At 42.6% G+C, this 12,390-nt stretch overlaps 1 protein-coding gene across 1 annotated transcript in view; it reads left to right on the forward strand.

Moving 5' to 3' along the window:
* Positions 1 to 12,390, forward strand: part of GALNT17 (polypeptide N-acetylgalactosaminyltransferase 17) — a 437,005-nt gene that overhangs the window by 144,882 nt on the left and 279,733 nt on the right. The window lies entirely within an intron of this gene.

Raw genomic sequence — 12,390 nt, forward strand, 5'->3', positions numbered from 1 at the left:
CAATGATTCATATCTCTTGGAATTGCAAATGCTGTATGAACAGTTTGGTTAATGGGCAAAAATGTACTTCTAGCATCCTGGGCTCCCAGGAGGGAGCACACATCCAAAGACCTATTAAGTCATCGTTTTGTCTTCTAGGACAGAATCCAGCAGCGGATGACCATGTGTTATGGAGCGAATGTGTGTATCACCCCTGCCAAATTCACATGTTACAGCCCTGACCTCCAATGTGATAGTATTAGGAGGTGGGGCCTTTGGGAAGTAATTGGGTTTTGATGAGGTTAAGAGAAAGGTGTCCGCATGATGGCACTGGTACCCTTACAAGAAGAAGGAGTTACCAGAGTTTGCTCTTGTTCTATCATGTAAGGACACAGCAAGAAGGCAGTTGTCTGCAACCCAAGAAGAGAGCCCTCACCAAGAACCAAATATACCAGCACCTTACTTTTGGACTTCCCAGCCTCCCAAACTAAAAAATAAATGTCTATTGTTTACGCCACTCAATCTATGGTATTTTGATGCAGCTGCCTGAGCAGGTTAAGAAATCATGGAAAATTGGAAAATTTGAAAACATGGTCATACAGAGAGGACTGAAGGAGTGGGTATGTTTAGCCAGGGGGAAAAATATGAAGACAGGTCATGATAATGAAACAATGGTGAAAACTATACGAAAGTATAATTATTTGCCTGATGGTTAAACCAGCAATGCCCTGCCATGTAAGGTGGTGAGTTCTTTATTACTAGAGGAATTGAATAGAAACTAGGTGGCTATCTCTCTGGAATTCCATCACTGGGTGGGGCGGTGGAGAAACAGTTGAATTTTCCTTCCTTCCAATTTGAGATTCTGTGTTGGATCCCAGGTGTACTATTGCCTTTAGACATAGGCAAAGATTTAGTCAGTTCTCTTGCACCAAGAAACAGCTGACACAGTTGAACTCTGGGAGTTAATTCAGGATATTAAGACTCACGTAACCTTTGGACATTGTATCTAGGAAGCCGCGAGGATACAGGACAGAAAATGTCAAAATCATTATAATGCAGATGTCAACAAATGTCAAGATCATCATACAAATATATGAGCCAGGGGTTTTATAATAATTCGATATGAGCTCGTGAAGCAGTGCTTACCAGTTTCTGATGTGTGCCCAGGAGATGTCTGTATCAGCCGTATACTGTGGTAATATATTTGGCTGACCCAGCTTGTAATGCACTCATTCATGTATTCTTTCATTTATTCAGTTGCTTTGCACATTCAGCTCTTCGTTCCTGTGTGCAACATGTATGAAGAGCTTCCTATGTGCCAGGCCATGTGTAAGACACAAAGAGATCTTCCTGTTGGCAGGAAGTGTGAGTGATAAGGACGAGGACACATATGACAGGAGCAGTGCTGTGGTTGAGATTTCCACCCAGGAGCCGCCTCTGACTTTCTGGGTAGGGCAGTGCTCAGAAAGGGTCTGCGGGGTTGTGGTGAGTAGCAAGGATGACCTGCAGAGGCAGGAGAGGGCAGTGACTCTTTTGGGGCATCAAAAGAGCGTGCGGTAGCTAAAATAAAGGATGCAGTGGAGGGAGAGGTAGAGGATGAGGCTGGGCAGGAAGTCAGCTAATGAGCAGCTTTGTATATTACATGAAGATTTTGGGGTTTTGGTGGGTTTTTTTCCCATAGCGGCAGGAATGCACTGATAAATTTTAATTTTAAGCAGGCAGTGATCAGACTTGCATGTCTTCTCCTGGCTCAGGCTCACTCTGAGGATTGGGTAGCATTGACTGTAGTAACTCAAGGAAGGGGACTTGAGCTTGAATCCGGGAGGTGGAAGTGATACAGAGGAGGAACAGTGTCAAGAGATACATAAGAGTGAGCGCCAGGAGTCACTGGAGTAATGAATTAGGGAAAATAGGTATATGTGAATTAAGGGAATTAAATACATATATATATGTATTATATATAATACATATTTTATGTATATATAAAACATATAATTAGCATATTTGTTTATTGTAAATATTATGTAATAATACTTAAAGTGCTTAGTGTAGTATTTTGCATCTAACAAGCATTAGTCAGTTTAACTAATTATTGCTAATAATCATGTCCAAAATGGAGCTACCTTTTTTTGGCAATATTTCCAGGCTTGCTTTTTTTTTATTTTTTTAAGAGTTTCTTTCTTTCTTTATTTGAGATAGAGAGAGGGAGTGAGAGAGAGCACAGGCAAGGGGCAGAGGGAGAGGGAGAAGCAGGCTCCCCGCTGAGCAGGGAGCCTGATTCAGGGCTCCAGGATCATGACCTGAGCAGAAGGCAGATTGAGCCACCAGGCGCCTCTGGGCTAGCTTTTCTGTTCCACTGATTGGCCTGCCATTTCTTGTTCTGTTTTCACACTGTCTTAATTATCAGAGCTCTTCAGTATGTTTTACTAGCTGGCAGGTTAAGCCCCTTCTTAGCCCCTCTTCACACATTTCTCAGGAACCCCCCTCCCCCCCATTTAAAAGTTGGCCAGGAATATACCTGGAATTGTTACTGACTTTTAAGTTTATGGCTGCAACTTTCTAATTGTAAGTTTGATAACTTCCGAATACTTCAGCATCGTGGAGGACCTCCCTGAGACCCTCTGATCTTCAGGAGGCATCAGGCCGCTGCAGAGACCCCCCTAACACACGCTTACCCAACTGGGCCATGGGATATGCCGGCCTCTTGCTCTTGGGCTGGTGTGTGTGTGTGTGTGTGTGTGTGTGTGTGCACGCACACATGCCTGCTTCAGCTGCCCAGATGATGAGGAGCTTTATGAGTTGACAAGGCACCAGACTGCATTTCGCCGCAGCCTCTATCTATCCTGGAGTTTGTACATCAGTTGTGAGTGCCATCCCTATTTCTGGAAGAATAATGCTGGTTATCTGTAAACTCATAAGTTTAAACTGTAACCCTGGAGAAAATTATGTCCTTTGTTGTACGGAGGGAGGTAGGAAGGCAGCTCGGACTTGATTTACAGCCATGGCTCTTTATTTTTGCTGCCACTGTGGAGTCCTGGTAGCTCGGGCCAGGCCGAAGGGAGACGTGGGCCGAGTGATTGACCGCCTTGCTGAGCGGTCATCAAGTATCTGCACGTCAAGGTCCCTGGGCCCTGCGCAAGGTGGATAAGCTTCTTTGTTATCCACAGGTTAGGTGCTGACTTGACTATACTAGAAGGGAGTTTCTAGATTCAAAAGTGGAGGTTATTTTTATGCCTTAATGTTTGGAGAATTGGATGACTATTTGAGAAAAGAAATATTTAAAGCCTTGCTTCCCAGCATATATGTAGAATTTCCTCCTGATGACCTTGCCACTTGAATTATTATTGCTTTTTTTTTAGCTTAATATTGGATAGGGCAACCCTTCTCACTTTTCTTCTTTAAAAAAAAAAACTATATGTTCTGGCCTCTGCATTCTTCTGGGGGGTAATTTTAGAATTTTCGTTATGTTGCTGAAAAAAAATCTCATTTGAAGTTACATTTAACCTCTGCATTAAAGAGGAAAAATATGTGTCTCCGTTGCATTCCACCTTATACTTCAAAAACATATCTCTCTCTGCTAAGCTAGATACGTCTCATTTTATTCCCTTCAGTAGAATTTTATAATTTTCTTCCTATTGGTTAAAGTTATCTCTAGATATACTGCAATATATGTTGTTATAAGATTTTTTTTAACACTGTATATTCTGGTGGGTTATTGCTGGAATACAAAACACTGATGGCACACGACCTTTGATGTGCTCCAGCTTAGGGGTCCTGACTCAGGAGTGAAATTGCCTCCTGCTCCTTTCTTTTCTGCCCTGGAGGCATCTACTTCACAGACATGACAGTCTTTAAGGGCACCAGGGCCCTTTCCATGGCCAAACCAGATGGCCTCTTTCAGGTTTGAGTTCCCTGCAATCAGTTCATCAGTGTAGACTCTTCTTTATGACTATGAATACAATGATCATATGTAGTTTTAATTGCTCTTCTCTTAGTAGATATTTACCTCATGGATATCTAGTGATCTTTCTCAACATCAACTTTATTTTTTTAAGATTTCACTTATTTATTCATGAAAAACAGAGAGAGAGGCAGAGACATAGGCAGAGAGAGGCAGGCTCCCTGAGGGGAGCCTGATGTAGGACTCGATCCCAGGACCCCAGGATCTCTACTGAGCCAAAGGCAGATGTTCAACTACTGAGGCACCCAGGTGCCCCATCGACGTCAACTTTATTATGGATGACTCCAAGTTGAATCTCCAGATCTTTCTCTACTCATCCATGTAGTCAACACTTTTTAAGACCTTCCTGTGTGTGAGGCACCAGGGTGACCACATCCCTGTTCTTCATGGGGGTAGGGTGGTGCTAGACGTGGCACCGTGGGACAAGTCATCCCCCGGGGAGAGGTGGGATGCTATATCTGTCAGGATCCCAGCAAGAAACAGATGGCACACCCAGGAGAGGTGACTAAAGAAAGTTTAGCAAAATATTTACCAAGGTTGATAGAATGACAAGTGATGGTGACTCGCCTAGGGCTAGCGACAGAGGAGGAAGCAGTTGGCCTGCCATGGCCTGAAGGGGGAGCGGGGGTGGTGGTTCATGGGGCTAACTGTAACTCCAAGCTTACCCTAGGAGAAGGCTGCGTGGTAGCAGTGGTGGCAGAGAGGAGGTGACCCAACTGCTGCCCCGTTGGGAGGGAGCTAGGGGGTTAAACACCCTAACCTCTCTCTCTTTCCATCTGTCACTCTCTCCAGATGCCTCCTTTTGGTTGACTCCAAACCAAAGGCATTGATGCTTTCTCTGTAGAGATATGGGATATGAAACAAGTGAAAAGGGTGGATGGTGGATCTGGAGAGAAACATGAAGAATATTTGGTAGAGGTGCTATGGGATGACCACACTCAATTTGCTCTTGCTCCCTTCACCTTCAGCTTCTTGCCTCATAGCTCGCCTTGGATCTGCAGCCTTTGGCTGAAATAACTCATAAGGCAGTGCTTGAAGAAGCAGAGAATGACACGTCTTCCCAGACTGAGGGCCAAGCAACCACCCCTCTTTGCCCTCTTTTCTTCTCCTCCTCCTCCTCTTTCTTCTTCTCCTCCTCCTTCTTCTTCTTCTCCTTCTCCTCCTTCTCCTTCTCCTCCCTCTCCTCCTCCTCCTCCTTCTTCTTCTTTTTCTTTCTTTCTTTCTTTCTTTCTTTCTTTCTTTCTTTCTTTCTTTCTTTCTTTTTCTTCTTCTTCTTCTTCTTCTTCTTCTTCTTCTTCTTCTTTCTTCTTCTTCTTCTTCTTCTTCTTCTTCTTCTTCTTCTTCTTCTTCTTCTTCTTTCTTCTTCTTCTCCCCCTCCCCTTCCTTCCTCCTCCTCCTCTCCCCCTTTGCCAGTTGGGACTTCCATGCCTGCAAGCGCATTTTGTCTACAGTGGCTGCAGTTGCTTCTTGCCAGTTTGAGAAAGGCACTGTCAGAAGAGGAGGTTCCTGGGTGCCTGGAGTCATCCTGACTTCCTCCAGGGGCATCTCTTCCTGGCTAAGTGAAGACCAACTTGAGCCTTATTGGTGATCTTGAATAATTCTTATTTATCTTTGCCAGGAGTTTCCAGGGCCTGCAAAGTCAGCACATTCAAATGCCAGTGAAAATTTTTGCTGCTTTGTTGAACCTTTCTGACAGATTCAATTGGGGGGAAAATGGGAGCACATGGACCACAAAATATATAATTTGTAGTTGTCACATTGCACGGTGAAGAATGATCTTTTTTGAGGCTGCTAAGTGGGTGCCTTTCATAATGGAGGGAATAATGCCACAAAAAGGAGGAAAAAACATATCTCCCTGGGAACTCTTGTTCCCTTTGTGTGGTTGGTGGGAAACGCATTCCTAGTCTTAATTCCTATGCCATTCTGTTTCTTTCTTTTTTAAAAAAGATTTTATTTATGTGTTCATGAGATACACACAGAGAGGGAGGCAGAAACAAAGGCAGAGGGAGAAGCAGACCCCCTGCAAGGAGCCTGATGTGGGACTCGATCCCCAGATTTTGGGATCACGCCCTGAGCCAAAGGCAGACGCACAACTGCTGAGATACCTAGGCATTCCCCTAGGCCATTTTCAAATGAATTCTGTCCCTCGCCCTTCTGCCTGCGTTGGAAAGGCTGCCCATAGAAGATGCTGAGCAAACACAGCTGAGATGCATTTTGGCTATGAGATGGCATTTAATGGACAAAAGGAGTCCTTTGTCACCAAGGGAAGGAAAAGATGTGTTAACAAACCAAACTGATGAAATTAGAGGAAGAATAAGATGTTTTCTACTAAAACTGGTCAAGTCATGTCCCATTCCAGTAGTCTCCTTCCTTGACTTGTGGGCTTCAAGCTGGCAGGAAAACCAGGGAAGGAAGAATTTGTGACTAGTGCTAAAAAGGGAAAAGCCAGGTAAATGAGCCAGAGTGTACAAAACAACAGAAAAATACCCACTGTCAGTAGTCCTTGCATGATCTTATCTGTAATGCAAAATACCGTACACATATATCACCTACATGTCAGGTAATAATTCTCTAAAGAATTATTATAGAGTTGAATGAATGAATGAATGCATCCTAGTAGCTTTCCAATGGAATGTTACTAGGACATTTGAGGTCCTTTGTGTCTCTTTTCTGCAGTTGTTTCTGGTTTCACTACATAAGTTTATACCTCTGAACTGTTTTGATTAGCTTTCAGAACTTTGTATAAATGGAATTATTTGCATGTTTACTGCTTGCTTTTCATTTGGCATCATGTCTGAGATTCACCCATTTATTGGCAAGCTATATGTTTTCATTGTTGTATAGTATCTTCTTAATGACTTTGCTACCGTTAGCTTACCACCATCATGTTTTCCATGCTGGATTCTTTCTTCCCCCCCCTTTTTTTTTAAACTTTTATTTATTTGAGAGAGAGAGAGAGCAAGTGAGCACAAGCTACAGGAGTAGGAAAGGGGGAAGCAGGCTCCTCCCTGAGCTGGGAATCTGATGTGGGGCTCCATCCCAGGACCCCTGGGATCATGACCTGAGCTGAAGGCAGATGCTTAACCAACTGAGCCAGCAAGGCACCCCTGGATTCTTTCTTCCTAAATAATTTTCTGGATGGAACGTGTGTGTGTGTGTGTGTGTGTGTGTGTGTGTGTGTGTTGGAGGTTGGAAGGAATGTTTTCTTCCATTTCCTTTATTTTTGGAAGGTCAAATAATTAATCATCTGAGTCTCCATTTCTTTATCTCTAAAGCGATCCTGGTAATGTCAGCCTTGCCTGTTTAATACAGAAATGGATATAAAATCATTAAGAAAATTAAAGCCTAAACAGTGATCACTAATTGGTAGAGAGAAGGTGGTCGAATGGATCTATAAAGACAAGCAAGAAGTGTAACCACTTGGTTCATACTGAGATATTCATTCCTTTAAGTCGTGGTTCCTTGAAGTCTTGAGCTTCATATGTAGATTCAGTGAGAGAGCCTGAGTATAAAGTGGAGAAGATAGAAGCCTTGAAGAATGCAGTTCCTACTCTAGATACAGTGAAATCCCTGAGCATTGTCTGTCTTTCTCCTTGCTGCTTGACCTCTGCCCGAGCCTGCCACCCCTGCCCTCTCTCATGGCTATAGCCCCTGTCAGGCTGTGGCTTCCAGGCTCTTATTTTGGGCTTTATCTTCTACCTGAACTTCCATTCTTGTGTGTTTCAGCTCCCCACTGGACCTCTGACTCTATCGGAACATCCCACGGGTGCCCTGTAGACCACATGACCTCATCTTCTCAAACCCTCTTCTGAATGCCCCATCTTTGGGAGCGCTGTTCCCACTTGCTCATCACTCTGGAAGCCAGGCTCACTCACTTCTTCCTGCTTCCTCCCGCCCTAACACTTATCTGTCTCTGCCTTGGGATGCTATCTCTTAAAATACTCCTCTAATCTCTTCTCTCCTTTTGAACACTATGACCACTGTCTTAAAATGAGGCCCCTATCGTCTCTTGTCAGCTGCTGCAAGAGCCCTGGAACTGGCCTCCTTACTGTCACAGAGGCCAGATTTTGTCCTGCTTTGTGTCTCCAACTATATCCAGAATCCTAGTCTGTGTTTCTATACCAGCCAAGGAACTTTGACAAAGTTACTACATTCTCAGACTCAGTGTCCTCATCTGTCAAACAGATAGAAATAATACCTTCCTCATGAGGTTGTCAAGAGAGTTGATGGAACAATAATATACTACATGTAAAGCACTAGCAGAGTCCCCAGCATGCAGTAGAGCTCCTCCAAAAATGGTGGCTGTCATCACTGCTAGTGCCTGGGGTCTGTCCCTGTGCAATCCATCTTCTAGGTAAAATGTGTAAGTCATTCATCAGATCTTGTAACTTTCCTTCTCTATGCTTTAGGCACCTGTCACTTACAGAGAAGAGTCTAACCTCAAGGGAAGGAGGGCCGCATAATGACTTTGGCCTGGTGGGTTTCTTCCTCCATTAAAAAACGGTATTAAGAATTATATTTTATGACTATGTTGTTCTGATTTTAAAAGAACTTTAAACATTTTCCTGGGCCCCTAAAAGTATCGTGGGCTCTAGGTACTGTGTCTGCTGTGATGAACAGATAAATCCTCCCTGAAGGGTACAGTACCTTCTCTCTCTCTCTCTCTCTCTCTCTCTCTCTCTGTCGTCTATCTATCTATCTATCTTTTTTTAATTTTTATTTATTTATGATAGTCAGAGAGAGAGAGAGAGAGAGAGAGAGGCAGAGACATAGGCAGAGGGAGAAGCAGGCTCCATGCACCGGGAGCCCGATGTGGGATTCGATCCCGGGTCTCCAGGATCGCGCCCTGGGCCAAAGGCAGGCGCCAAACCGCTGCGCCACCCAGAGATCCCATATCTATCTATCTATCTATCTATCTATCTATCTATCTATCTATCTATCATCTCTCCATCCATCCACCCTCTCACCCATCTATCCATTGGTCCACCCACTTACCTATCTGTCCATCTACGTACCTATCTACCTACCTACCTATTATCTGTCCTGGTCTAGTCTTGCTGAGGTTACTCCCCCCTCCACACACCTTTTATTTTCTTTAAGTTTACTCCTCTCCCTTCCCTCCCTCCCTCCTTCCCCACTTCCCACCCTCCCTTCCTTTCTTTTTTTTCTTTCCCTCCTTTCCTTCCTTCTTGTCTTCCTTCCTCTTTCCCTCCATCTCTCCCTCCCTCTCACTTTATCCTTCCTTCCTTACAGTCTTTCTTTTGTGCCTGTGTGTAGTCATTCACTTTTGTTCTTTTGTTTATTGTTGCTTTCTTTGGGTTTCCTCTGTTTTTCAAACTGCTTATGTTAGATACTTACCACATTAATTATCAGTTTAGATGCTTACCCTTCCCCCATATGTGCACTGAAGGTGATATAGCTCCTTCCAAATAGCATTTTAGCACTCTCCTATCCGTTTTGAGATGTACTATTTCATATTCTATCCTTTGTGTGTATCTTCTGATGGCACTGCAATTCATTATTTGTTTTAGAAGTCTTTAAATTGCCAACATGTGCAGGTTCTTTGTGGTATTTTTATTACTGGTTTCTGGTTTATTCTTCTTGTTATTATTATTTTATGTTTAAAGATGAACTGAAGATAGGTTGAGGCTTTGTGGCCTGTCAATCGTGAATATGTTCCATATGCCCCTGTAGAAAATATGTACTTACTAGAAAGTCAGGTGCAAGATCCATTAAGTTGTTTGTTGATACTGTTGTTCAATTGTTCTGTACTGAGAGATGTGTTCATATTTCCCGCGATGGTTGTGCATTTGTTGATTTCTCCTTATTATGCGACTGGCTTTTGCTTTATATAATTTGAAGCTATGTTGTTAGGTGCATGTTAGTACATAATTTTTAATAGCTTCCTGTTATTAGATGGATTGTTAGTTTTATAATTAGGTGATGTGATTATGTTCCGTGTTTATTGTTATTAAATATATTTATTTATTATTATTATTTATCCCTATAGAACTGTTTGCCTTAGTCTGTTTTATTTGATAGTAATAGAACCAACCCAGCTTTTAAAATTTTTTTGGTTAGTATTTTCCTAGTATGTATTTTCTCCATCCATTTCCACTCGTTTTTTTTTTTTTTTTAATTCATTGCATTAGTTTCCCAAAGCTGCTGTAACAAATGATCAGTCTCGGTGGCTTAACACAACAGCAATTTGTTCTCTCACACTGCTGGAGGCTGGAAGTTTGGAATCAAGGTGTTGGCCAAGCCATTCTCCCTCTGGAGGCTCTAGGGAAGAATCCTTCTTTGCCTCTTTCTAGCTTCTGGGAATTGATAGTAGTCCTTGGCATTCCTTGGCTTGCATTTGCATCCTCCAATATCTGCCTCTTTTGTCTGATGGACTTCTTCCCTCTGTGTATCTGTATCTCTATATCTCTCTTCTTATGATGATACTAGTAATCTTAATTTGATTATATATGCAATGATCCTATTTCCAAATAAAGTTGTATTCACAAGTTTAGGGTAGACAGGGGTCCACTACTCACCCCAGTACCTTCATAATTAAGTATTATTAAACATTTAAGGCATACAAAATGTCTTATATCCTGTGCATGGTGGAGCGCTATAGTCCTTAGTCCTTTTTTTAAAGATTTTATTTATTTATTCCTGAGAGACAACAGAGAGAGAGAGAGAGAGAGAGAGAGAGAGAGAGAGAGAGAGAGAGGCAGAGGGAGAAGCAGGCTCCGTGCAGAGAGCCTGATGTGGGACTCGATCCTGGGACTCCAGGATCAGGCCCTGGGCTGAAGGCAGCACTAAACCACTGAGCCACCTGGGCTGCCCTACAGTCACCTTTAGTTAACAAGCAATCCATCCTTCTCTCCAACCAGCAGATGTAGTCTCAACTCTGATTGTAGCTTACCTCTGGGAGTTTGCTTTTCTTTCTTGTAAGCTCAGCTATGTCTCTAAAGTATTATAAAATATTGTAAAAGTTTTTTATTCAGTTTACTGGAAACTTTTCATGTTGTTCAACCTCTCATCTTGTTGGAAACAGAATTGTCTATCACCAGTGGGTTTTCTTTTGTAGCTTTATTGAGATTTTTCACATACCATATCATTCTTCCACCTAAAAAGTGTGCAATATAGTGGTTTTTAGTGTATTCACAAGGTTATGCACATAACACTACAGTCTAACTCCAAGACATTATCATCACCATCCCCATTTCCTTCCCCAATCTCCTCAGCCTGAAACAGGCACTGATCTACTTTCTGTGAGATTTGTCTATACTGTACATTTCATATAAATAGAATCATATGATATGTGGTCTTTCCTGACCAGCATTGTTTACTTAGCATAATGTTTCAAAGTTTGTTCACGTCCTAGTGTATATCACTAATTCCTTCTTTTTTGTTGCTAAATAATATCTGATGGTATGGTTTGACATTTTGTTTATTCATTTGTCAGTTGATAGACATTCAGCTAATATGAATAATGCTCCTGTGAACATTTCCGTGCCAGTTTTTGTGTGGGCAGATCTTTTCATTTGTCTTGGGTATATATGCAGGAATGGAGTTGCTGAGTCATGTGATAAAATGATGCTTAGGATTTGAAGAACTGCCAAAACGATTTCCCCAGGTCCTTGCACCATCTTACATTTGTACCAGTAATGTTCTATGACAAAAGATTTTAAAACCCGGCACAGGTATTTGTATGTGACATGGGAAGGGTTCTTAAAGATTTTTGAGCATTGTGAAAGTGAGGTTATTGGGGTGTTTGTGGCACGTTGAGGTGGGATGAGGGTTCAAAGCCCAGGAAACAGGTGGGAAATGTTGGAATAATCTGATGCTCACTTGATGGTGCCTTGATGGGGATAATGGCAGGCAGAAATGTCAGGGTTCATAAAGCTCACAGTGGACAGTGGAAATGATTCTCAGGTGGAAAAATGATGTTCACTTGAGAGCAACTCGACCTTTGCTGGATCTTGACATAACAGAAAATACCTTTCTGTTTTCAGAGAAGCGGTCAAGTCTTGCCATTGTGTGATAGAGCCCTGTTCTGCGACTGGAGCAGATTTGTTGGTCTTTGGCTGGTCTGGGGATGCCTTCCTGGGAGGTTTGAATCATCCTCAGCTCTGTGGGCTGCCCATCATGAAAGCTGAGGGCACTGTTCACATCTCTGCTCCGTGTTCTTCCTGCCAGGAGCAGCGATGGGACTTGTGTGGATATAAAGTGTGTGTGTGTGTGTGTGCTCATGTATATGTGTATACACACGTGTCTGAGTGTGTACTGAGTAGCTTAAGCATTTGAAATGGCAAAAGGGAATGAGAGCAACAAAAGTTTTCTAGCCAAGAAGTAAAACTTCCCATAACTCTTGGATTTCAAAATTGCCCATCAACAACAAAAGTTTTCTAGCCAAGAAGTAAAACTTCCCATAACTCTTGGATTTCAAAATTGCCCAT

The sequence above is a fragment of the Nyctereutes procyonoides genome, unplaced genomic scaffold, assembly GCF_905146905.1.
Source record: "Nyctereutes procyonoides isolate TBG_1078 unplaced genomic scaffold, NYPRO_anot_genome, whole genome shotgun sequence".
Lineage (NCBI taxonomy): Eukaryota > Metazoa > Chordata > Mammalia > Carnivora > Canidae > Nyctereutes > Nyctereutes procyonoides.